Below are 27,578 nucleotides of genomic sequence, written 5' to 3'. Positions count from 1 at the left end.
TTTTTTGGCAACATTTTGAGGTTTGCAAAGGGTTCTGGATAACAAAAACTGGTGAGAGCCCCACAAGTCCCCCCATCTTGGATTCCCCTAGGTGTCTAGTTTTACAAAAATGCACAGGTTTGGTAGGTTACCCTAGGTGCCGCCTGAGCTAGAGGCCAAAATCCACAGGTAGGCACTTTGCAAAACATACCTCTGTTTTCTTTGGGAAAATATGATGTGTCTAAGTTGTGTTTTGAGGCATTTCCTGTTGCGGGCACCGAGCCTACCCACACAAGTGAGATATCATTTTTATCGGGAGACTTGGGTGAACGTTGTGTGGAAGTTAATTTGTGGCTCCTCTCAGATTCCAGAACTTTCTGTCACCGAAATGTGAGGAGAAAGTGTTTTTTTTCAGCCAAATATTTAGGTTTGCAAAGGATTCTGGGTAACAAAACCTGGTGAGAGCCCCACAAGTCACCCCATCTTGGACTCCCCCAGGTGTCGAGCTTTTAAAAATGCACAGGTTTGGTAGGTTTCCCTAGGTGCCGGCTGAGCTAGAGGCCAAAATCCACAGGTAGGCCCTTTGCAAAAAACACCTCTGTTTTCTTTGGGAAAATGTGATGTGTCCATGTTGTGTTTTGAGGCATTTCCTGTTGCGAGCACTAGGCCTACCCACACAAGTGAGGTATCATTTGTATCAGGAGACTCTGGGGATCGCTGGGTGGAAGGAAATTTGTGGCTCCTCTCAGATTCCACAAGTTTCTGTCACCAAAATGTGAGGAGAAAGTGTTTTGTAGCCACATTTTGAGGTTTGTAATGGATTCTGGGTAACAAAACCTGGTGAGAGCCCCACAAGTCACCCAATCTTGGATTCCCCTAGGTATCTAATTTAAAAAAATGCACAGGTTTGGTAGGTTTCCCTAGGTGCCGGCTGAGCAAGAGGTCAAAATCTACAACTAGGCACTTTGCAAAAAACACTTTGATTTTCTTTGGGAAAATGTGATGTGTCCACGTTGTGTTCTGGGGCATTTCCTGTCGTGGGCACTAGGCCTACCCACACAAGTGAGGTATAATTTTTATTGGAAGACTTGGGGGAACGCTGGTTGGAAGGACATTTGTGAATTCTCTCAGATTCCAGAAGTTTCTGTCACCAAAATGTGAGGAGAAAGTGTTTTTTAGCCACATTTTGAGGTTTGCAATGGATTCTAGATAACAAAACCTAGTGAGAGCCCTATAGGTCACCCCATCTTGGATTCCCCTAGGTGTCTAGTTTAAAAAAATCATAGGTTTGGTAGGTTTCCCTAGGTGCCAGCTGAGCAAGAGGTCAAAATCTACAGCTAGGCACTTTGCAAAAAACATGTCAGATTTCAATGTAAAAATGTGATGTGTCCATGTTGCGTTTCCTGTTGCGAGCATTAGGCGTGCCCACACAAGTGAGGTACCATTTTTCTCGGGAGACTTGGGGGAACACAGAATAGCAATACAAGTGTTATTGTCCTTGTCTTTCTCTTCGTTCTTTTCCTTCCAAATGTAAGACTGTGTGTAAAAAAGACGTCTAATTGAGAAATGCCCTGTAATTCACATGCTAGTATGGGCACTCCAGAATTCAGAGATGTGCAAATAACCACTGCTTCTCAACACCTTATCTTGTGCCCATTTTGGAAATACAAAGGTTTTCTTGATACCTATTTTTCACTCTTTATATTTCAGCAAATGAATTGCTGTATACCCGGTATAGAATGAAAACCCATTGTAAGGTGCAGCTCATTTATTGGCTCTGGGTACCCAGGGTTCTTGATGAACCTACAAGCCCTACATATCCCCGCAACCAGAAGAGTCCAGCAGACGTAATGGTTTATTGTTTTAAAAAATCTGACATCACAGGCAAAAGTTGCAGAGTAAAACATTGAGAAAAATTGCTGTTTTTTCACATCATTTTCAATATTCTTTATTTTACCTGTTATTTTCTATTGGATACCCTTGTAGGATCTACACAAATTACCCCTTGCTGAATTCATAATTTTGTCTACTTTTTAGAAATGTTTAGCTTTCTGTGATCCAGCATTGGTTTCACACCCATTTCTGTCCCTAACTGGAAGGAGGCTGAAAGCACAAAAAATAGTACAAATGGGGTATGACCCAGTAAAATGCCAAAACTGTGTTGAAAAATTGTTTTTTCTGATTCAAGTCTGCCTGTTCCTGAAAGCTGGGAAGATGGTTACTTTAGCACCCCAAGCCTTCTTCTGCTGCCCTTTTTTCCAATTAGTTTGAAAAAAACGAAATTTTAGCTGTATTTTGGCTAATTTCTTGGTCTCCTTCAGGGGAACCCACAAAGTCTGGGTACCTCTAGAATTGTAGGATATTGGAAATAAGGACGCAAATTTGGCATGGGTAGCTTATGTGGACAAAAAGTTATGAGGGCCTAGGCGCGAACTGCCCCAAACAGCCAAAAAAGGCTTAGCACCTGAGGGGGAAAAGGCCTGGCAGCGAAGGGGGTAAATATATAATTACATTATTACATCTTAATCACATTGGCAAATTAACTATTCAACATACACAAAGACATGCATTAATACATAATAAAACTAATTGTACAATTCTCAGTACACAATTTTTTTAAGAATTTTTTTTTTTGTAAAATGATATAATAAAAACAAATATTAGGAAATAATTTCAAAAGTATCTAAGACAAGTTATTTTTCAAATATAAATAAATAGTTTATAAATTCTTAAATTAAAATGTAATAAAAAGTATTAATTACAATAACTTTTCTTTAATTAAAAGATAAAACACATATTTCAACAAATCATTAAATATTGATTACATACAAAAAAATAAACCAATCACACAGTCATAGAAGTTTATAAAGTATATACCAAAATGTAAAAAGTTGTAAAAAATTAAGTGCCTCATTAAGAATTTAGTGGTTCCACCACTGGACCGCCAAACTCACAGGGAGGCCTCAACTGTCATAGCGGTGATGTCCCCCCAAGCATATTACAATGTTCCCCCTGGGATGACCGGTGGGAACATTGTAATACGCGTTCCTGGCAGTCAGTCTGGTGGGAACAGTGCTACGATATAGGACTTGGCCCACCTAAGCAAGCCGATTCCTATACTGTAGCACAGAGGAGGCCGACCAGCACCCCCGGTGCAGAGCAGGGGGACCCACGGCACTGCCCATACCATGTCATGGGCAGTGCAGGGCCCACCCTGTGGCCCATGGCACTGGCTTTCTACCAGCCTTTTCAGGGTAGAGTCCCCACAATGAAAAGGCTGGCAGAAAGTGAGGTTGTAATCAGCCAGATGGAGCAGGGTTCAGGGCAGCCCTGGCTGGTTACAAACCTGACTTCCATCACCACATCAAGAACAATGTTCCTGGCAGGGACGGCTGTCTTTAGGAGGGTCCACCCACCAAGGTTGTAATTTGGCAGTCGGACTGCCTGGAGTGCGGTGGCCTGAATGCCACAGTGAGTAATGAGACAGTAAGTATTTAAAACAACATTTATACATTTAAACAACTTAATACACAGTTAAGTAATGTATTTAATAGAATATAACTTGCTAATTAATTAACATTATCAAGTTTTTAAACCTCCCCACTCTTTTCTTCAAAATCTTGCTCCTATAACTTAATTACATATGCAATAATAAAAAACATTTCTAAAAGTTTAAATAAAATAATTTGAAAAGTCTGTAAAAATTACTATAAAAATTAACCAGATATATTAACACAAAAATTAACATACAAATCATATAAAACACATTTAAAGAAACACATAGAAATTAACCCACAAAACAATAATTATGACAACAATATTTTAGTTAACAATATTTTTTAAAACCATACAAAAAACAACACTAATAGTGATATTCTTACTTTTGATATTTCTGTTGACAATATTTCTGTCAATACAGCATTTGTGACTCATTCTTCAAGTAACACAATATTTGTTATTTAACATGTTGTCAAAACATTGCAGGGGCACCTCTCCTCAAGTCAGTTAGGTAAATATACTTTCCCAGGAGACATACATTTAATTTATGTTTGAGTTTTTTATGACTTTCAAAAGGATATTTGGGTTATGATGTAGTATGGTAGTGCGACTTCACTGTTTAATACACTTATCGACCCCTTTAGGTCTAGTAGTTTCATTAGTGAATCTGAGCAGTCAGGCTCACACAAAGGAAAACATATACAGCAGCTAAATAGCACCAAAGCATTTGCAGATAAAATACATGAGCCACTCAAGAAATCCAACACCAAAATAGATAGCCTTTTTATGTAAGTTGTGGCATGAAAAGTAAAAACATCCACCACAGGGTTCTAGAGATACAAATTTTACAAGGTACAGCAAATATGCAATTTTTTGTCAACCACAAACAAGAATTGGCAAATTCAGCAAATTTGAAACTTTTTCAAGAAAAAGTATCAATGCAGGGACTTAGAGTTGCTTTGGGTGATCCACTCTGGGAAGAGGGCCAGTTGAGGGGCAAGCAAGGTCCTCAGAAACAGTTAACTCAAGGAAGGAAGCAGTCTTTAATCAGTTCCAGTCTATGGTACCTGCTTGCCATAGACTCCGATGGAAACGGTCTCAATGCAAGGGATACAGTGTGCTCAAGATGCTCAAGGATGCTATGGATGCGATGTGGTCGATGGGGGTCTTCCTGTGGGTCCTCTTTAGGCTTCTGGCTTGGTGGGTTGAGTTTGGCCACAGTTTCGACATCTCTCGAAGTCCTTTTGAGTCTGCCAGGAGTCCAGTCGCCAGTGGGCTACCAGTTGACTGGTATCACAGACACAGTGGAATCCTTTCTTGTGTGAAAACGTGCCTTCTGGGCAACCGGGCTGCACTCTGGCAACACCATCAGGACTAGCAGACTCTGGGGGATCATTTGAGGTGTGGGCTCTGGTCCCTGGTGATGCAAGGCACCAAGGAGGAATGATTTGACAATCTGGGTGCTAGCAGACTTATTTAGCTGTTGTAGCCATATGCTGTGAACAGGTGGTCAGCCAACTGACCCTTGGAATCTCTTGCTTCGGCTGGGCTCAGGAAACAACTTCTTTATTAGCAGGTCACAGTAGGCACAGTGTCTTTTGCTTTGCTAGCCAACAGATTCTGAAGGTGCAATCTTCTTTGATTCATCCTCTCTTCGTCAGGTCCTTTAGGCTCCAGGACATTCATTCGGTCCTCTTCTCCAGTCCAATGAGATCTGAGTTCTGAGAGCTAGGGGTGCCCTTTTTATGGCCAAAAAAATGCCCTTGGGTTAGACGTGTTTAGAAGCCAGTGGGCTACTAGGTTCCCTCCCTCCTGATAAACACGTCCTGCGAAGTGTAGCATCTGTTTACCCCAGGATTTTCCCCTGTGCATAAACCCTTTCTCATCATGCAGAGCTCCCTAGTCCATCCCAGAGGTGTGGCTACCTAGGGGAAATTTAGCTCTGAAAAAACGGTTTGACAACTGGTTTCCTCTCTCTGTCCCTAGTGCCACCTTGCCTGCCTCAACAATATAGCGGCCCTTCTCCCAAGTGTTTCCCTTTTGTTTAACAAAGATTGCTTTGCCTTTGAAGTTCGCCTTTTAGACTAATGCCTGTGTGGCTTCCTGCCAGGTAGATGTAACTGTTAAATTGTATTTAATTCACTGATTCTTTTGATACTTTACAGTATCAACTTTAGTAGTCCTTGTCAAAAGTTATCAGGACTGAGATGTCAGCCTGCATTTCTGTGCTACCAGCCTTCTTTACAGTAAAAGTTACAATTTAGGGGTTTTACTGCTGAAACACGTAAAAGTACATGTGTCACCTTTTTTACATGCAGATGGAACAGAGCACAGCTGCTTTTATAGCCATATACTTCAAAAATGGCAGCAGAGTTTTTAGCTACTCTTAGAAGACTTACAAATCTTGTGAGATCTCGCTCATGAGTGCTGGGTATTGCCGAGTGGTTACCTACAAAACAATAAATATTATATTTAGATGCCAGAGCTCTATTTGAAGTGTTTTTGATTTTGTGCTTGTGGTAAAACAATTTGAAGCCAGTATGTTATCCTGACATTCTGCTAGGCACCTATTTCCTTCATTAGCAGCAAGTGGCTTCATGCTTCAGGTTGCTCTGTGCTGATGATATGCTCATTAATCTAGGAGTGGAGTTGGTCATGAGATACAGGGCCTCATTACGACTTTGGTGGTCTTTTTGGAAGACTGCTGTGGTGGCGGCTGTCATGTTCGAGGTAATCCGACCGCCGTATTACGACTCACACCATGACTGCCAAAAAACAGCCACAAAACTGACACCGCCAGGAGACAGGAGACAGGAGAGCGGGAAAGAGGTGGTTCCACCAGTAGCACCCCCAGACCTACACAATTCCACCCACCATATTAGGAGCCACAAATCACCACACCGGTTCTTTCACAGTGGAAATCCATTGGCAGTTTGAACCTCTGCGCTCAGAACCTACTATTGTTAGAACACAGCAAAACATTGGGCAGTTTGAATATCTCACACCTGACACACATCCACACACCAGAAACACCTACTCAATGCACTATAACACACCCCCACACAACCAACAATCCTTTGCAACAAACTCGATTTACACATACAAATACAGAGAGCAGGCAAATACACTCATATAGCACCATTACTTCATACGCACAGATACACATCTCACAAAGAACACACAGCACAACTGCACCACCAACACAAAACACACATAACAAGCACACACACACACACACACACCACAAGCGTCCATTACCCAGTACCCAGTACACACTACCCACACCCCATCAATCACCCTACACTGCACCTTTACACACAAAACACCCCCCACAACACAACCACTACTATTTTCCCACAAAAGCACCCATGGTTCACAGACGAGGAGTTTAAGGTCATGGTGGGTGAAATCATCATGGTAGAGCCACAATTGTTTTTAGCACAGGTCCAGCAAAACTTGATAGCCAGGAAAATGGAGTTGTGGCAGAGAATAGTCAACAGGTTTAACTCAGTAGGCAACCATCCACTCGCAAGGGAGGACATCAGGAAGCGGTAGAATGACTCACAAGGGAAGGTGCATTCCATGGCAAGCCACCAGATCTCCATGCACAAGGCTGGCTGTGGACCCCACCTCCTCCCCACAGTTCACATCTTGGGAGGAGAAGGTCTTGGACATTCTGCATCCCAAGGGCCTGACTGGAATACCTGGTGGACTGGACTCTGGTCAGTACACACAACTTCCATGTCACACAGTTGTCATATCCTGCATGCTTCCTCACCACCCAAATACTCCCCAATGTACTGCATGTCTCACTACACATCCCACCTATCCACCTAATGCCCCTCTCCTGCATGCCACACCAACACCCAGCCCACCTGCCCACACAGCCCTTGGCAAAGGCACAGATATCATTGGCTAATACTATCACTATGACTCTCACAATGCACTAGCCCTTTTACGTGAATACCTGGAATGTGCACATCACATCATGGGGGTCATTACGACCCTGGCGGCCGGCGGTATGTTGGTGGTAACAACGCCAACAGGCTGGCGGTGTTCCACCAGCAATTATGACCGTGGCGGAATTGCCACGGCCATACCGCCGGCCCCTCCACTTTCCCGCCAGGATTCCGCCTGGCGGTCATAGCACCGCTGCACTGGGGATTATGAGTCCCCGACCGCCGGCCTGTCCATGGCGGTACGCACCGCCATTGAAAGGCTGGCAGTAAGGGGACTTGGGGTTCCCCTGGGGGCCCCTGCACTGCCCATGCACTTGGCATGAACAGTGCAGGGGCCCCCAGGCAAAGCCCGGTCGCGCATTTCACTGCCCGAATTTCGGGCAGTGAAATGCGCGACGGGTGCTACTGCACCCGCTGCACATCAGCATTGCCGCCGGCTCTATTACGAGCCGGCAGCAATGTTGATGTGACATTTCCGCTGGGCCAGCGGACGGTAACACTGTTACCATCCGCTGGCCCAGCGGATATGTCATAATAGGGAGACAGAAATACCGCCGGCAATGGCGGTATTCTGTCTCCCGCGGCCTCGGCGGTCTTTTGAAAAGACCGCCGAGGTCGTAATGACCCCCATAGTCCCTTGCAGGTATGACTATTGGGCTGGGGTAGGGAAGGAAGTGACTCCTAAGGGCACAAATATGGAAGAACGCCCAAATACAGGGGTGAAAACATATATAGCGGCCCCTGACCAAATGCTCTCCAACGGCCAGAATCACAAAAAAGTAAGGGTCTACCCAAATCCAATAGGAAAACAAGCTGTTCCATTGATCAAAGAGGCAGAGGACCACATTGCCCAGAGACATGGGTGACGGCCAAAGGAGGTGAGGAAGACAAGGTCTTCAAAGAAGGAGACGTCAATAGGAAGAAGCCACCCCTGGCCCACCAGAAGGCTCCAGATGATAGGAGGAGCATTTCACGGACCAAGGGGGCAGAGAGCCCATTACATGCAAATAGGAATGCTTCCAAATGGCATGAAAAATATAATTGAAAGTTCACGACAAGACTTGAAATGCGGCAGCAATTCAAGGAAATGCCCACCCAAGGACTCAGCAACCAAGCCAATAGAGGTGAGCAGGAAGGGAGACAAGAGGATCATCTCCGCATCATCTATGGATTTAGCCCAAGAAAAAAAAGAGAAAACTATGAGGTCAACGAAGAAATCTTCGCATACACAAAACCACGGAGCCTGCGCAGGAAGGTGCACGGAGAAGAGAGCACAGACAGCTAATACATGCTCATACTCCCCAACCACAATCTGCCACGACATACAGGTCAGAGAAAGAGTGGGTACCACTAAGAAGAACAGTATAAATAAGAAGGACATCAGTGAACAGCCGACAATAGTATTCTGTCCCCTATATACATCTCAGGGTCCCTTGGATATACTTAACAGAACAAATATCGTGAGGTTATTGCAGCACATACCATCATTATTGACCCTCACAACAGGGGACCTGCTAACAGTAAATTTCAATAAATATTCATGGATCTGTCCAGGAGACTGAACATTAACATCTTGGTCCAACAAGGGCATGGTAGATAAAATCTTTAAATTTGAGGGACTCCTGGAAGATTGGGGAATACAAATTAGTATACCGAGAAAAGAGCGCTACCAGCAAGTACTGACAAGAGAACCCCAAGCCACATGCCTGTCGAAAAAACCTTTCAGCACTTTGAGGGGCACTCCGGTGGTAAAACCTCTGATAATAGATTAAAAAAAATCAGTACAGTTAACAAAAAAAGGTGGTTTGCCCCAACTGAAGAGCGCTAGTATGGTCCACTGCACTATGGGCAGGCCGACCTGGGATTGGCTTACCACAGCTTTGAACTCCAAAGAGAATACGCATTGTTAATAACTTTGGGTCCCTATGCATTAAGTCAGAGAAAGTGATTAAGGTTATTTGTTGGAATGTGGCACGGTTGGCCTCTCTCATTACAAGCCCTAATATTGAGGATTTGTTTAAAAAGGCAGATATTCTGTGCTTTCAGGAAACCTGGATGAAAGAAGCGCAAACCATACCTGGTTTTTCAACTACGTATACCCCGCTAAAAAGAAAAATCTGTTCGGAAGACACATGGGTGGTCTCGCAACATATGTTAAATTAGACCAAGCTGTGAAATTAGTCACTTTGGAGAAATCAACCAGCTATGTTCATGTAATAAGCATATATGGTCTTACTCTGACCAAAAAAGTTAAACCAAAAGTGATTATAAATCTATATGTTAATCCTAATTGAGAAACTAAACAGATAAGATTTAAGTCAATCCTGTCCACACTAAAGGAATATGTATATGAGTATCCGGACCATGAACTTCTAATCACAGGAGACTTTAATATACAACATCTTGGACAGGTTCCAAGTCTCCCTGTAGACATCTTAAGATCCGCCCTAGAAACTTTCTTCATAGAACACCAGCTGAGATCATCACATGTAAAGCCCACAAGCGCTGGAACAACTATTCCAACCTTTAAAAATATTTCTATATTAGATTAGATTTTTCTGAGCCAGACCATATGGCATAGATGTCTAAATCATGAGGTGACTCGAAGATCGGAGAGTGACCATAACCCAGTCATCAAAGAAATAGCCCTTGAAAGAGCGAGACTGCCTTCCTATATGATCAGCGCCCAGCAACTGGAAACAAATTTATGCCCACTGACAAAGAGAATTAAATGGAGCAAAAAGGACAAGGTAAAATATGACCTTTGGAAGCAGGATCACGCCCCTCTAATATTCGACGGAGAATCTAGTAATGTCGGCTTACAGTGGGCATATAAGATAAAGAATTTACATACTTGTTTCAGCTGCCAAGTGCAACAGGGCATACAAAAAATAAAAGTCAAAAGGTAAGGCCGTCCATCGCAACAAGGGAACATATACAGAGTAAACAAAGGTGCAGGCAGCTAGAAAGAAGATATTGAAGGAATAAATCCCCGGCAGTAGAAACTCTTAAGGGACAAGCAAGGAAATATCTTAAGGGCAAGGTATGGGAACTGAAGCAGAAGGAGACTGAAGAACGCTGGATCCATTTACAAGCTTTGTTACCCCCGAACAAAAGCAGCCACCCAACCTCTCTTTGCGTGTTTCATTGATTACAGCACCGCCTTTGACGGTGTAGATCACCACATACTTTGGAAAAAACTGCCCACCTCGGGGACATCAGGGAACCTATTTGCAGCTATAATGGCCCTTTATTCTGACACATGGGTGAGAGTTAAGGTCTCACCTATGCATATGACCAAAAGAATATACACTAATAAAGCCCTAAAACAAGGATGTGTCATTGCTCCAACTCTGTTCAACCTGTATACGGCCGACCTCAGCAAAGTCTTACTTAGAGGAAGCACATTTTCCCCGAAACTGGGAAAGACTGTGCGCCCTATAATCCAATACGCCGATGATACAGTCCTACTTGCCCAGACTCAACTAGGCTTGAAAGGGAGCTTGGTCATCCTGCACGAATACAACGAAATAAACGCATTGAATGTTAACGCAGCAAAAACGAAGGTACTGGTTTTCGGACATCAGACACGTAAATACCCAAGAGTGTGGAAGCTTGGCGCATTGTGTATAGACATGGAAGACAAGTATCAGTACCTGGGTGTATGGTTATCTAACACCGGCAAAATTGTCCACCGGGAAACAGCACTGAGCATTAAGGTAGAGAGAACCAATTATGCTTTAGCCAAACTCCATCTCCGGCTTCAATCACCAACAACTGAACCAATAAGGAGGGTTTTAAAAGCAAAACGTTTACCCATGATCACTTATGGCCACTTAGCATATCCTGGAAGTATAACAAAATTCCTGGAGAAATGCCAAATGAGAGCTTATAAAAGGATTTTTCAAGCTCCCAAATTCACCAGACATGCGGGGATCTGCCTAGAATTTAACACAAGTATGGACATAAAGTGCAAAAAGGATATGATCAAGCTATTTTACGACGCCTCTAGGGTCTCGCTTAAAGTAATCTTTGATGATGCCTCTAGTAACTGGGCCAACTACCTGAGGCAAGCTGTGGCTTTTTTTTACCTAGACCACACACATTTATTGGATGCCTGAAGTTCGAAGGCCCATCTGAAAAAGATATTGAAAGAACATGGCACACAAATCTCCAGAGAAAAGGACATTGCCACAATCAGGGAAATCAGGGAGGCTGAGTCACTCAGCTCGGCCAACCTCCAGCCATATATGAAAGCAGCCCTGGGTGCACAAACTGTCCAGGGCATCTTATACATGCGGCTTCTAACCCTACCTGCCTGGGAATTTAGATGTAGTTGGAAGTCAAAGTGGGGTCTCTCTTAGCAATGCATTCTTTGTAACTATCATACCAAATATATCAGTCATTTAATATGCTGTTGCCCAGGACTGGCCTCAGAGAGATGTCGACTTTTAAAATCCCTTTTCCTGAAGCACGACCTACGGTCATGTAAAGAAGCTGTTAAATACATATTCACTGGGGAGATTCCTATGAAGCTGGCTCGTCTAGGGAACCTTTTTTTTACTATTATGAGGAAAAATCTACTGCTAGCACAGGCCCATAGAGGCTTGGAAACTAAAGAGGGGGCAGTAGCACCAAAAGCTACGTTACTAACAAAGTGGCTGATGCATCCCAAAAAATGTTGACCTCAATTATAAATATGCACTGCATGGAGTCTGTACTCTACAATTTCCACAGAAATCACATATCATTGTAGAATATGCATCTTGCTCTTTGATTTATACTGATTTTAGCCCAAGAGAATTTTAGGTAATTGTGTGATGATAGATGTAGTGAAGTCTAATGGCTCTTAAAAATCTATATGTCATTATTAGTTTTGTAGTAATTATAATAATTTTTATGTATTGTGTTTTTGCAAAGGTTTTAATTAATCATGCAAATAAAGTTTCTCACTCTTTTGGACTAGCTATACCAACTAGATCAGGGTTCTGCAAAGTCAGTCCTGGAGAGCCGGGTCCATGCCAGATTTTTAGCATATCGACATTTAGAAAAAAGATGTTTCAGAAATCTACATTTTTCTAAATGTGGATATGCTAAAAATCTGGCGTGGACCCGGCTCTCCAGGACCGACTTTGCAGAACCCTGAACTAGATGAAGCGATTGAGGACCACTACATGGCAATGACAGAAATGCAAAGGCACCCCGCAATGGTTCCAAACACAGCTACAGCACTGTGACTAATCCAATTATCCACTAATCAGGAACCACAACCCAGAAAGGGACCCACAATGGAATGGAATGTAAGATGGCAGACTCCATGCACATGCACAACATGCACAGACAGGACAATTAACCTTGCATACTCCCATACCCCCATCCCATTGGGACACCATGCTGCTATGTCCAGCCATTTTCCATGCACAACTACCAAGCATGAATAGCTAACAGTGCAGAACAGGCATGTGAACTATCAGTCAGTAGAGGTACCCATCCACACAGCCAGAGTTAATAAACCTGAATGACACCAACCTGAATGGCGTATGGTACACATGCCACAGACAATTATCTACCACCAACTGTATGCTATGTAGCATCTGCCATTGTCATTGCGGAGAATCATGTCAAGCCACTGTATGCATATTATAAACAGCTAACCAAACACACCTTCAATATGTAACTTCCTCTCTTACTCCATCCACATGGAGAGGATACCAGAGACTGCCAGCCCACCTCAGGATGAAGGCCCCAGTGAGGACAACATGCCTGGATGTCTGGACACTGACGACCTACCTGGCCCATCTGGGACACCTGGTCAGTCTACAACTCCCTGCCTCATCCTGCCCACATCAATCTCCCTAACCCTGTGGCTTCTACATCACAACCAACCCTTTGCCCTCAAACCTGTGTCTCAAAGACAGATCAAACTATTGTGTGCCCCCCAGTACAGGGACCTGAGTCAACCCCTCACACCCCAGACAATGAAGGTCCTGCAAACACTAGGAGTGGGCACACCGTGCCAGGGGCACCGCCACATGGGGGCGAAGTGTGGGAGGGAAGCTGTGGGCCAGAGGATGGGGACCCCAAGTGACTTGACTGACCAGGAAACCATCACCCAAGTCCTGGGAGTATACCAACATTCCGAGGACAGGCTAGGCCAGATTATCACCATGTTGGGGACAAACTAAAGGCTGCAGAGGGATTACCACCAGGAGGTCATGAAGCAGTGGCAGGCCTACAATGCCACCATTACCGCCATTGCAGGGGTGCTGAGGGATATCAGCACCACCCTGTGTGCTTCCTCCTCCCACCAGCAGGCCCCTTCCGCTAGCAGCCTAACATCTGAGCCATCCACATCAACGTCAGCTAGTGGAGTGGAGGCCCTGCCAGGGGAACCGCAGCCCTCAGACATCCCTCCCGCTGTAGCTGAAGAACACCCCCCTACCTCAAGTGTGGACATCCATCCAGACATCCAGCTGGCAATTGGACACTGGACCTGTGCTATCAGCAACTGTACCACCTACTCTGATGATTCCATCTGCCATGACCTCACTCATCACCTCCTGGACAATGTATGTACCATATATATTTTGTCACAAAATCAACTTTTGCACAATAAACACCAGTGGAACACAGCTGCTCTACATGTTTCTTCATTATAACATCAACAAAAGTAATGACTGCTAAATGTGATCTGCTATGCCCCCCTACATCTAACAGACAATGTCATGGACAGCAGAGGGAGGCATCCTCAGCAGGAGACACAGTACAAAAGATGTGTCCCATGACACATGGCAGACAGTCCAAAAGCCTGGGTCTTTCAAAAGTGTAGTCAATATGCCAATCTGCAAAAAGACAATGACAGAGAGTTCCATCAGGATGGTAGGCATGGAGCCACACAAAGCACATATGCAGTACTGAGATGTCGTGCCCAGTGCAGAATACCTCCTAAGCAGGGCCCCGCAGAGATTACCTATACATCACCAGTCACAGAATATACATCATAAATCACTGTAGCTGCCATCGGTCATGTACAACTCTCAATTCTCAAATCATTCAGCAATGGCTAGTGCCTATAAGTGCCTCAAGCCATAGGTAGCAGAGGCACATTTCAATACCACAGTCAGTGGGTGGAATGACATGGGAAGAGGAGAATGCAGCAAACATAGTTCAAAACTGGTCTGTACATTGTGTGTGTGAATCTAGGAAACTTCAGAGAGTACACTAGTTAGAGTAGAGACAATTTTACTGTGCACCTTACTTTCAATCAGTCTGCTCCCCAACACACACATAGGGATAGGACCAGCTCACACCCTCATTGATGAGTCAACTCAGGGGACTATTGTCAGCAGAACTTGTGGACATATAACACTTGGTAACCCACACTCACCATACCTGTATGTCACTGGAAGTACTGATTGGTGAGCTCAGTCCTAGAGTCAGCTGCACCTTCCTCCTCTGCCTCCTCATCACTTGCCATGTCAGCATTACCAGCCACTGGTCCAGCTGCCTCACAGTCATCAGCTAGCAATGGTATATTACAGCTCAGGGCTACATTGTGGAGCATGCAGCAGGCTACTATTATCTGGCATACCTTTTGCAGTGAGTAGAGGAGGGCACCTACGGATAGGTCTAGGCACCTGAGTCTGTCCTTCAGGAGTCCAAATGTTCTTTCAATTACATGCCTTGTCCTCCCATGGGCCTCATTGAAACAGACTTCCCCATCAATGGCAGGGTACCTCACTGATGTCAACAGCCAGGGAAGGTTGTGATAGCCAGAGTCACTTGTGTGAAAAAATATAGGAGCAGTGAAATAACAGGGACAAGGCAGAATGTGATGTTAGGTGCCATAACAGTGAAACACCTTCAAATACATACAATACAAGGAGCCATGCCCCCTCTGTGTGTAGTCAAGACCATCATGTGTGGGACATTGCTGTCCCTCAAAGTGAAGGAGTCATGCACGGATCTTGGAAACGTGGCTGTGACCTGTGAGATGCACTTGTCTGCCAGACTCACCACCTGAACATTAATGGAGTGGTAGTTCTTCCTGTTCCTATACACCTGTTCATTGGCACTGGGAGGGACCAGGGCTATATGGGTACCATCAATGGCCTCTATCACATGAGGGATGTGTCCCACAACATAAAAGCCTGCCTTCACACAGGCCAAATCTGCACGTTGGAGGAACCTGATGTAGCTGTCCAGGTGTTTCAACAATGCACACAGTACATCCTTCAACACAAGACTGACCATGGGCTGTGACATCCCTGCTGTTAAGCTCACTGTATTTTCAAAGGAGCCCGTGGCAAGAAAGTGTAGCACTGACTGGACTTGCACTGTGGGAGGGATGGCATAGGGATTGTGTATGGCTGGTAAGAGACCAATCTCCAACTGTGTACATAGATCCATGATGGTCCAATGATTCAGATGATAGGTCTGGATGATATGCCTATCCTCCATGGTTGCAAGGTTGTAGGAGGCTGACCTAGCTCATAGTGGGTACCTGATGGTACTTACACCTTGTGTCAGGTCCAGTTATCCCTTATTAGTAGATTAGTAGTGTTCTAGCTGCTTAGGCTGATAGAGGTAGCTATAGCAGAGCAGCTTAGGCTGAACTAGGAGACATGCAAAGCTCCTACTATACCACTTATATCAAATAGGTACTATATCATAAGAAAGACAATACTCAGAGTTACTAAAAATAAAGGTACTTTATTTTTGTGACAATGTGCCAAAAATATCTCAGAGGATATACTCCCTTAGGAGGTAAGTAAAATACACATAATATACACACAAACCAAAATCAGGTAAGTAAAACAGTCAGAAAGTAGTGCAAACAATGTAGAATACAATAGGATGCAATAGGCCTCGGGGCAACGCAAACCATATACTAAGAAAGAGGAATGCGAACCACGAATGGAACCCTAGGCTAGTGTAGTGTGTAGAGGGTTGCTGGGAGTGTAAGAAAACACTAAATGTGTCCAAGATACCTCACCCCAAGACCCTGGAAAGTAGGAGTAAAGACTACTATTTCCCCAGAAACACACTAAACTCCTGATAGTGGACTTTGCAAAGACCACAACAGACTGCAAAGCACTGAAGATGGATACCTGGACATGGGGACCTACAAAGGAAGGGGACCAAGTTCAAGAGTCGTGAAAGTGTCCGGGGGGGCAGGAGCCCACTAAACCCCGGATGAAGGAGCAAAATGGCTGCCTCTGGATGGAAGAAGCTAAAGATTCTGCAACAACAAAAGGTGCTAGGAACTTTTTCATGCAGAAGAAATCCCACGGAGTGCTGGAGGATGCAGAGTTGTTTCTTTGGCAAAAGATGACAAACAAGCCTTGCTAGCTGCAAGAGTTGTGGTTAAAGAAAAAGGGTGCTGGCCGGGCACAGGAAGGACCAGGATGTCGCCACTTGGGAGAGAAGACAGAGAGGGCACTCAGCAATGTAGACAGCCCATGCACAAGAAGGTATCACCCACATAAGCACTTGAACATGGGTTCAAAAAGTCTCAACACAGCAGTCATCTCACCACTGCAAAAGAGGGTCCTACGAAGCCGGAGATCAACTCAGGGAGCTAAGCATTGCAGGACAGAGTGCTGGGGACCTGGGCTAGGCTGTGCATGAAGGAATTCTTGGAATTAAGCACAGAAGCCCTAGTAGCTGCAGTTCACATGGTGCACAGGATTACTGCCTGGAGACTGGAGGCAAGGACTTACCTCCTTCAAATTTGGACAGTGGGACCACTGGCCAATCTGGGTCACTTGGGTCCACCCCCTGTGTTCCAGGGGCCATGCTCGTCAGGATGAGAGGGGTCCCAAAGTACCGGTGACGCTGAAGTTTGGTGCATGCTGGAGCAGGGGGAAGATTCCGTCAACCCACAGGAGATTTCTTCGTGGCTTCCAGTGCAGGATGAAGGCAGGCAGCCCCCAAAGCATGCACACCAGGAGACAGTCGAGAAATCCAGCAGGATTAGGAACTACAATGTCGCTGGTAGTCTTCTTGCTACTTTGTTGCAGTTTTGCAGGCATCCAGTCAGCGGTCGATCCTTCGCAGAAGCTGAAGAGAGAGGTGCTGAGGAACTCTGGTGAATTCTTGCAAGTCATTATCTGAGGAAAAGCCCACTGGAGAGACCCTAAACAGCCCTCAGAGGAGGATTGGCCACTTAGTCAGGTAAGCACCTATAAGGTGGGGTCTCTGATGTCAACTGCTGGCACTGGCCACTCAGAGGCCTCCAGAGTGCCCTCACACCTCTGGATTCAAGATGGCAGAGGTCTGGGACACACTGGAGGAGCTCTGGGCACCACCCCTGGGGTGGTGATGGACAGGGGATTGGTCACTCCCCTTCCCTTTGTCCAGTTCCGCGCCAGAGCAGGGAGTGGGGGTTCCCTAAACCAGTGTAGACTGGCTTATGCAAGGAGAGCACCATCTGTGCCCTTCAAAGCATTTCCAGAGGCTACCTCTCCCCAGCCTTTAACACCTATTTAAAATGGGAGAGGGTGTAACACCCTCTCTCAGAGGAAATCCTTTGTTCAGCCTTCCTGGGACTGAGCTGCCCAGACCCCAGGAGGGCAGAACCCTGTCTGTGGGGCGGCAGCAGCGGTAGCTGCAGAGAAAACCCCAGAGAACTGGTTTGGCTGTACCCGGGGTTCATAGTGGAGCCCCGGGGATGCATGGGATTGGCACCCCAATGCCAGATTTGGCATGGTGGGACAATTCCATGATCTTAGACATGTTACATGGCCATATTCGGAGTTACCAATGTCCTTAATGCAGCAGTTACTGTGGGTATCCCTGCCTCTTGGAGACTGGCATGTATTGTCCCAGTGTTTAAAAAGGGCGACCGAAATGATCCTAAGTCCTACCGCCCTATTTCTCTACTGGACTCTTCGGTGAAGATTTTGGGACGGATTATTTTAAGGCACCTGGAGTCCTGGGTGATAGAGAATGATATCTTAAGCCGGGATCAGTATGGTTTCAGGGAAGGCCTTGGCACGCAAGATCAATGTCTTAATCTATTGATGCTGATCGGTAAATACACGCAGGCTAGGAAAGGTACGCTCTATCTTGCTTTTATGGATCTTAGCTGTGCCTTTGATAAGGTGAACCGGTCTATATTATGGGAAAGATTAAATCAGCTAGGGCTGGATTCTAATATTGTAGAGTTGCTCCGATATTTACATTCTGGGACGATTGCTAATGTTAGGGTGGGGTCGAATGGGGAATGCTCAGAGGCCTTTAAGCTTTCAAGGGGTGTGCGCCAGGGGTGTGTTCTGGCTCCTACTTTGTTCCTTCTATATACAAATGGATTGTCGGATTTTCTGAGGAAACATTGTAGGGATGTTCCAAAGGTGAATGGTACTGATATCCCTGTACTTACGTACGCGGATGACGCAGTCCTTATGGCCCGTACTATGAATGGTCTCTGGGAATCAGTTAGAGCTTATGCCTCCTTTACGTCAGCTTTGGGTTTAGAGGTCAATTTTAAGAAATCTCATTTTATGGTGTGTGGAAGACCTCTGAGTAGAGTGGGGGAGCTAAGGGTGGAGGATCAAATTATTAGTAGGGTCCATGAGTTTCCATATCTAGGGATTATTTTTGATGAGAAAGGATCATGGAAACCTTGTATTGCCAGAAGGGGTGCGCTTTTTCAAGCAGTAGTTGGCACAACTTTTGATTTTGCTGTAAGGGTAGGTAGTAAACCCATCAAGCCCTTGCTTGAAATTTATAGGCGGAAATGCCTCCCCGTCCTGCTGTATGGTGCTGCACTTTGGGGGTATAGGGACTCCCGAGCCCTTACGGTGGAAGAAAATCGGTTTTGTAGAAGGCTATTGGGAGTTGGACAAAATATCCCTGGTTTCAGCCTCCATTTGGAGCTGGAGCTTGAGTTTGTCCAGGACACCATTTAGTTGGCTCCCCTTCTGCTATGGATTTCAATTTGGACTAATGAGCATGCCACTCTGAATAGGGATCTCTTAAAGGATTGTCTGGCTTGTGACAATGTAAAGAATATTCCCTGGCTGATGCACATAAGGAAGATGGCTCATGATTTGGGGCGGCCTGACTTGGTTGATTATCCTGAAGGCCTGACCAGGTGTGATAAGAAAAGGGTTAAGGAGAATTTTTTTAAAATCCAGAAGAATAGGAGGGAGGGGGAGGCCTTAGGGAAAAAATCGATCAGGGATTTCATTATGCTAAAGATGTGGGTAGGACCTGAGCGCTATCTCTTAGAGATTAAGGATGTGAGGGAAAGGTCTCTCATAACCCGTTTCCGTTTGGGGATCATTAGAAGTAATTTGTGTTTCCCGTTAGGTCAGTATGGGGACAAATGTATTAGACCCTGCCCCTGTGATGGGGTGTCCCAACAGACCTTGCCCCATTTTACTTTGTTTTGTGTTTTTTATGCACCATTCAGAACTCGTTTTCTATTACCTCTCCTAAAGCCCAAGGGTTTTGTGCAATATCGTCCGGCTTTTATGTGGCTGCAGATGGCCTCAGATGTATTGGTGTGGAAGGGGCTGGGTTCATTCCTGAAGGGAGCCATTACTTGGCGTAACAATGTAGAGTTTTTAGAATGAATCCTTCTATTTTATTGTTTTTACGTATGTGGTTATATGTGTTTTTACTCCTGATGGGTGTTCTTATTATTTATGGTTCTATTGCTAATTTTAACAAATGTATTGAAGATTATTTATTGTAATGGATGAATTTTTTCATACCGAATAAAAGTTATTATTATTATTATTACCACTGTGAAGCTCCATATAGGTATTGACCTATATGTAGTGCATGCATGGAATGGTGTCCCCGCGCTCACAAACTCCTGGGAAATTGCCCTGAATTATGTGGGGGCACCTTTGCTAGTGCAAGGGTGCCCTCAGACTTAGTAACTTTGCACCTAACCTTCAGCAAGTGAAGGTTAGACATATAGGTGACTTATAAGTTATTTAAGTGCAGTGAAAGATGGCTGTGAAATAACGTGTGCGTTATTTCACTCAGGCTGCAGTGGCAGGCCTGTGTAAGGTTTCTCTGAGCTCCCAATGGGTGGCAAAAGAAATGCTGCATCCCATAGGGATCTCCTGGAACCCCAATACCCTGGGTACCTAGGTACCATATATTAGAGAATTATAAGGGTGTTCCAGTGTGACAATTAGAATTGGTAAAAGTGGTCACTAGCCTATAGTGCCAAATTTAAAGGCAGAGCGAGCATAAGCACTAAAAGTCTGGTTAGCAGAGCCTCAGTGACACAGTTAGGCACTACACAGGTATACACATTCAGGCCACAAACTATGAGTACTGGGGTCCTGGCTAGCAAGGTCCCAGTGACACATATAAAATACACTGACAAATAGGGTTTTCACTATGCGCACTGGGGTCCTAGCTAGCAGGATCGCAGTGAGACAGTAAAAACACTCTGACATATACTCACAAACAGGCCAAAAGTGAGGGTAACAATGCTAGAAAGAGGCTACCTTCCAACAAAGGTCAACTAGTTGACAGTACACTGCTGGTTGTCTCAATCTCCTCAAGGCAGGATATCTAGGTAGAGGGGAGAGAATGTACATTGTCAAATGCACTTGACACATGCAAGCAGAACATGTCAAATTAGTATACATCTAACACTGTAGGACATGCGTAGCATTGCTGACATATACTATAATGGGCATGCTGAAGCGCTTTTGACACCAGCCTTGCAGCGCTATGCTGAACATGTAAGTCGTATAGGACACATATCACAATTGTAATGTACTATGTGTGGCAGACTGAGCAGGCCTGCACTGATCATAACAACATTAATGGGATATACCAATATTGTGCCACCACCTATGTGTCTCTGAATATCTAAGCAAGCCCTTCAACAGATACTGCCACATCACATCACTGTGTCATACATGTCACATGTCTTAGCACTACCATGATGGCACAACATAGGGTTACTCCTCAATTTGGCCGAATGTGTGTATGGCACACTTTTATTGCCACATCAATCCATGAAATGGGGACAAATGGCAGCTTCCTGTCCAACAGCACGGGACAGTTGGAAGTGCCCTAAATCGGCTGATGCATGTCATCATGGTTTTAGGCTGTCGCAACCACCATGCGACTTGTTTGCTGCCTATGGGGTTCTGGGGCCAATGGTGAGGACTGCCGGTGGTGACAGTCTTGTACGTGGCGGCCGTGACTGCCATTTTCTGCAGCCTTGCTCACTTGACTCCTGACACTGTGGCTAGTAAGACCTCCACGACCTGAGCTGTCTCTGGGAGCCATCATGCCACGTCCTGCAGGCCACAGGTCCCCAACCTTCGCGCCAGAAGAGCTGGAGAAGCTTGGGGAAGGGGTCCTACACCTGTATGGACAGGTATATGGGGCCTCAGAGAAGCAGGTGAGCCCAAAGCCATAGTCATGTGTGATAGGAGTGCGTGTGACGGTGAATGGGGTAAGTGTACCGGTGAGGGAGTATATTCATGCAGAGGGCATAAAGTGAATTTGTGAGGGCAGAGAGGATGGGTATGTGTGGGCACTTGGTGAGTCAGCTGTGTATAGGCCACTCCTGTTGGTATGGTGCCAGTGTACATGACTTTCTCCTTTTGTTTCTCTCATCCATGCGGTTGAATGCCCATTAGATAAAGGGATGTGGCGTGCCATCGCCAAGGAAGTGCGGAACTTGGGAGTCCACAGCCGGTGGGAGGACCTGAGACACTGGGCCCAAAAGACCGCAAAGGCCCAGCTGGGGATGTCCTCCCAAAGAGGGAGGGGTACCTGTTGGACCCTGACTCCCCTAATGGCCTGCATATTTGCGATGGCCTACCTTGAGGTGGATGAGCATTTGAGGGCAGCACAGCAGCCACAAGAGGATAAATACTGACTGCATCCTGGGACTTGGCCTGAGTTTTATGGGATTAGCTGCCTTACTGTTGCTTATGTGACAATGTAGTCAATGCAACATATATGTAGACTTGGACAGAATGAGTAGCAACCACTCGGCCTGAGTATTAGTAGTAGATGTGTTTTGATTGCTTGCTGTTAGTGGATGTACATCTCCCATATCCAGACTTTTTCATGTCTGCATTGTGGAGATGGTCGAATCACATTGGCATATGTGTGACTCCATACTGCCTATACTATGGATGTATACCCTGCTCCATCCATCTGCATTTGGGCATTTATGGCTCTAAGGTGTCAGTCCACTCTCATCTGTACAGCACACCTATATTTACAACTGTGTGACTCTCCTTTCATCACTGGGACTATATAATCAAGTACTGGTTATGGTATCCATGTGAGGCAGCCGTTACAATTCCTCCACAGATATGGCCTGTACAGGACTGGACTAATGGGTTGATAGTTGTATCCCCATATATTGGAAATCTGCTATCGTCTGAGTATGGGAAGGTTGCTAAAGTAGGGTCATTTGAAATGTACCTTTGATTTAGTTTGATTATAATCATCATGCATTTCTAAGTGCTATACTTGTGGAGATGAAACATTGAACCCAATGGAATAGTACTAGAGGTGGTGAGTGCCTAGGCAGACCTCGTCATTGTCAATATGTAATGTAAATGCCATGTATGCCAATGCCCTAGCAATTGCAGGGCAACATAGCTTATGTGCTGCCTACATCATGCCCCAATGATTACCTGGGACACATCTGATGGAGTGGGACAATGGGCCTCATTATGACCCTGGCGGTAGAGAACCGCCAGGGCCAACGGGGGCGGGAGCACCGCCGACAGGCCGGCGGTGCTCCCTTCGGCATTCTGACCGCGGCGCTTTGGCCGCGGTCAGAACGGGAAAACCGGCGGTCTCCCGCCGGTTTTCCACTGCCCCTAAGAATCCTCCAAGGCGGCGCAGCTCGCTGCGCCGCCGAGGGGATTCTGACAATCCTTACCGCCATCCTGTTCCTGGCGGCTCGCCCGCCAGGAACAGGATGGCGGTAAGGATTGTCGTGGGGCCCCTGGGGGCCCCTGCAGTGCCCATGCCAATGGCATGGGCACTGCAGGGGCCCCCGTAAGAGGGCCCCGCTAGTATTTCACTGTCTGCGTAGCAGACAGTGAAATACGCGACGGGTGCAGTAGCACCCGTCGCACCTTCCCACTCCGCCGGCTCGATTACGAGCCGGCATCCTCGTGGGAAGGGAGTTTTTCCCTGGGCTGGCGGGCGGTCTTTTGGAGACCGCCCGCCAGCCCAGGGAAAAACTCATAATACCCTCCGCGGTCTTCTGACCGCGGAGCGGTATTATGGAGGGCGGCATCCTGGCGGGCGGCCTCCGCCGCCCGCCATGGTCATAATGAGGCCCAATGTCTGCTACCCTTGGCCTAGCTGAAGTGGGTGAGTAGGACAGGATTGGGTATTGTATGACTTATGTGATGTTGATGTGAAATGAATGTTGTAATTTCTCTTCTGAGGCTGACCCATGCAGTAGTGGGATATGTTGTCAGTACAAATGCAGTGGTGTTGGTCCATGTATGCGTCATGCTTATATGTATTTACCATCTGAGATGTGTGTTGTCTGGAATTAGGTACAGATATTCACAAATCTGGAATGGTGTGAGTGAGGGTGGTGTTATGATGTTGTGAAGTCCCACTGGTGAAATTGCTTGTGTGGTGGTATTGTATGTGAACCATGATGTCATATGTGTGTTCAAGAGGTTCAACAGTTCTGACACTGCACTCAGTGATTGAGTATGGATGTGTAAAATGTGCACATGGGCCATTGTAGATGCACTTAGATGTATGATTAGTTGTGATATATAGGTGTTTGGTTTCTGCAGACTATTCACATGCCTGTGCCCCAAACTTCTGATGTCACCTGTATGAGTGTATAACTTGTAGTGGCTTAATCAGTTCTAAAATCTATATTAGCATTACTGTACAGAGTGTTATGTCAGCTACATACTGTACAGGCAGATGGTTTGTGGTGTGTGAGTGGAGTAGTACTGACTGTCATGGATATTTAGCAAAGGACATGGACTGATCAGCTGTTGTAACTGTACAGGCCTGATATGTTTGATTCAGTCAGCTACACTTCCAATGGGTGATAGGAGTATGGAGAGGTATGATGTGAAATCAGGGAGTCATTTGTACTTCATCCAGGGCATGATGTCCATGCAGACATGACTATGGTAGTGATCATGTGGCTGACTCCAGTTGTGCTGACTTACCTGGATGTAGATGTAGATGTGAGAGTTGGCATACAGGGGTGGGTAGGGATGACATTGTGACATGATGTAGGAATTGTGCATTGGCACTTGAGATAGCCTAGCCAGGATATGTATTGTCACAGCTGTGCATGTTTACTTGTGTGTATATCAGGTATATGTTAACTCTCCCTCTCCCCAACTCTCTCCCTCCCTCCCTCCCTCCCTCTTTGTCCTTTCTCTCTATTTGTGTGCATCAGCATTGGCAGGTAAAGGAGAAGGGGAACAGGTGAATGGGGATGATGCAGGCCACAGGACCTGGAGTGCTGCTACCAGTAACAGCAAGTGACCCAGTGGCACAGAGAGCGAAGGAAATGCTAAGGGGCAACTAGATCATCCAATTTATCTTCAGAATCCTCCTTCAGTGGGCACTCCCTGGTGGTGGCGGACCCTTCTAGGACTACCCCAGCACCATCATTGTCTGCCACCCCTTACTACCATCTCCCTCCCTGTAACTCCCCACCCAGTTGCCAGTGCCTGCTCACCCAAGAGGGTGGGTGTCTCCTTCACCGCAGGCACCTCTGCCCCTGTCCCAGTCAGCCCTGCTGCCCTCAGTGATAAAGCTATTGACCTCCTGAGGTCTATCTCTGTGGGCCAGCCCACCATTGTGAATATCATCCAGGGACTGGCAGCTCAAGTCCAACAGAGCAATGCGTTCCTGGAGGGCATTCACGGTGCACTGGCTAGCCTACAGAGATCCTTTCAGGCTCTGGCCTCTACACTGATGGCAGTCAATCTCACTTTGTCTACCGACTGCCCTCCACCTACCTCTTCCCAATCCCAAATCCCTCTTCCAAAACTCACCAAAGCACACAGACACACAAGCATGAATCCACCTCAACAGCCAAGGGTACAGCAGACAAACACAAGCACTGCAAGACCCTCCACCGGCATGAACACAAACAACACCCACCTGCAGACACACCAACATACACTACCTGCACAGACTCCCCCACCACCCCCTCCTTCACAGACACTTCACCAGACACACCTACAGCCACCACACCAACATTCACTGATCCAGCCACAACTCCTATCTTACCCACAGTCAACACAACAGCAAACCCACAGACATCCACCTCAGTCACCACATCCGCAGCCACCACAACCACAGACACTCCGACATGCAGCACATCTTCCTTAGCTGCAGACACCACCCCAACAGACAGACACACATCCAGCATGGCATTTCCCAGCACCTCCACCCCACCTCCTCTCAAGACATATAAATGCTTACACTCACCCACCCAACAGACACCCAGCACCCACAAGCATTCCTCACATGCACTTACACCCAAGACATCCACTATAACACCTCCTACAACCACTCCCTCTACCTCCACTCTCAAACCATTTTGTCATTACTGCCTGTGTGTCTAAGAAGCATTTCCTCTCTGTGTTTTCCCTGTTCCTTACTCCTCTCCCACCCCGTGATACCACAAAAGGTCTGTGTTCCTCCCCAAGTCCAGCCCTTCCACCTCCAAGTCCTTCCCAGCTAGTACCCATGCCCCTCCCCCTCCCAAGAGGTCGACCCTCCCAAGTGTTACAAGCCCTCCCCTAAGGTTCACCCTGTGACCCCCTCCCAAGCCCAGGGGCCACCCTGCCAAACCCAAGCCCAGACCCGCCCTTGACCCCAAATCCCTCAGGTGCCTGCCTGCCCCCTTGATGCCCCTACCCTGTGGAGGTAATATAGCAGTCAGGAGTCATGTAGGGGCACACAGAGGTGCTATTTGTGTCTTTGGCACTTTGGCTAGCCAATGGCTTTCTCCTTGTAAATAGTTATTTTAATAGTCCTATATTTATGTTTTTAATATATCTGGCCCAACATGTTGTTGGATTCGATGGTAACATACTTGTCCTGCCTTTCTTTCCACATGGCTGTTTTGTATTTGCCTGCTTTGGTTTGTATGTGTGTGACCTGTGCGTGTCTTAGTTGTGCTAGCTGTTGTGTCTGGCCTGCATGTGTCGGTGTGGCCCTGCCATTTGTCCAGCTGTCATGGCTGTGTTTTGTGTGTAAGATATGTTTGTGTTTGGTACATGCATGTATGTAGATAAATTGTATATTGTTTGTGTTGACATGTGTAATAGTGGTGTTGCGTGCCCTTGTGTAGTTGTTGTGTGTGCATCCCTGTGTGTGGTGATGGATATGCCAAATGTGTTGTGTGTTGTGTTAGTGTGGTATGATGAATGCTTTGTTGTATGGCTGTGTGATTGTGTATATTGGTTATCAGGTATTGTAATATGTTTTTGTATGTATGTAGTGTCATGTGGAGGTATGTAATGAAATTGGTTGCCAAAGCATTTGTGTAGTTGCGGTAGTGGTGTTGTTGTATGTATCGGTGCTGTTGTGTATTGTTGTGTTAGACTGTGCAGATGCTGTGTGTCTGCAGATTGGTGTGTATATAGCACATGTGTGTTGGCTGTGGTATGTGTGTGCGAGTGTGTTGTATGGGTGGGCGTGTGTGTATGTAGGTGTGTGTCTGTGTGTATGTGCGTATGGGTGTGTGGTTACGTGTGTGTGTCACCGTTGCCAGCTGTCACAGATGTGGATGTTGTTTGTGCATGTGTTCTATGCATTTTCCCTACAGTGTCAGGTAGGTGTGTGCACTTAAAGTTGTTGTCATCATTGCCGTCGGTGGTTCCGGAGTTGTTGTGCTAGCAGGAGCAGTGGAAGGACATGCAGGTCATGTTCCCTGGTGGCTCCAGACAGGAATGCGTTCCAGAAGGTGAGTGTCTTCTTTTATAGAGTTGGTTTCTGCCAGGGTTTTCATGGTAGTGCGACTGCGCGGAAACCTTAGTGGTGTGCAGCCTCATAATATGTCTGGTGGGAACATGGTCTCCGCCGGCCTGAAGGTGGCTACCACCGTCCATGGTGGCATGACCGCACTGGCATTACTGGCCATATTTTGGCTGTCTTCTGTTAGGAAGACCACCATGGTCA

The sequence above is a fragment of the Pleurodeles waltl genome, chromosome 5 (genome assembly GCF_031143425.1).
Source record: "Pleurodeles waltl isolate 20211129_DDA chromosome 5, aPleWal1.hap1.20221129, whole genome shotgun sequence".
In the NCBI taxonomy this organism is placed as follows: domain Eukaryota; kingdom Metazoa; phylum Chordata; class Amphibia; order Caudata; family Salamandridae; genus Pleurodeles; species Pleurodeles waltl.
Note: the sequence above shows the minus strand (reverse complement) of the source record.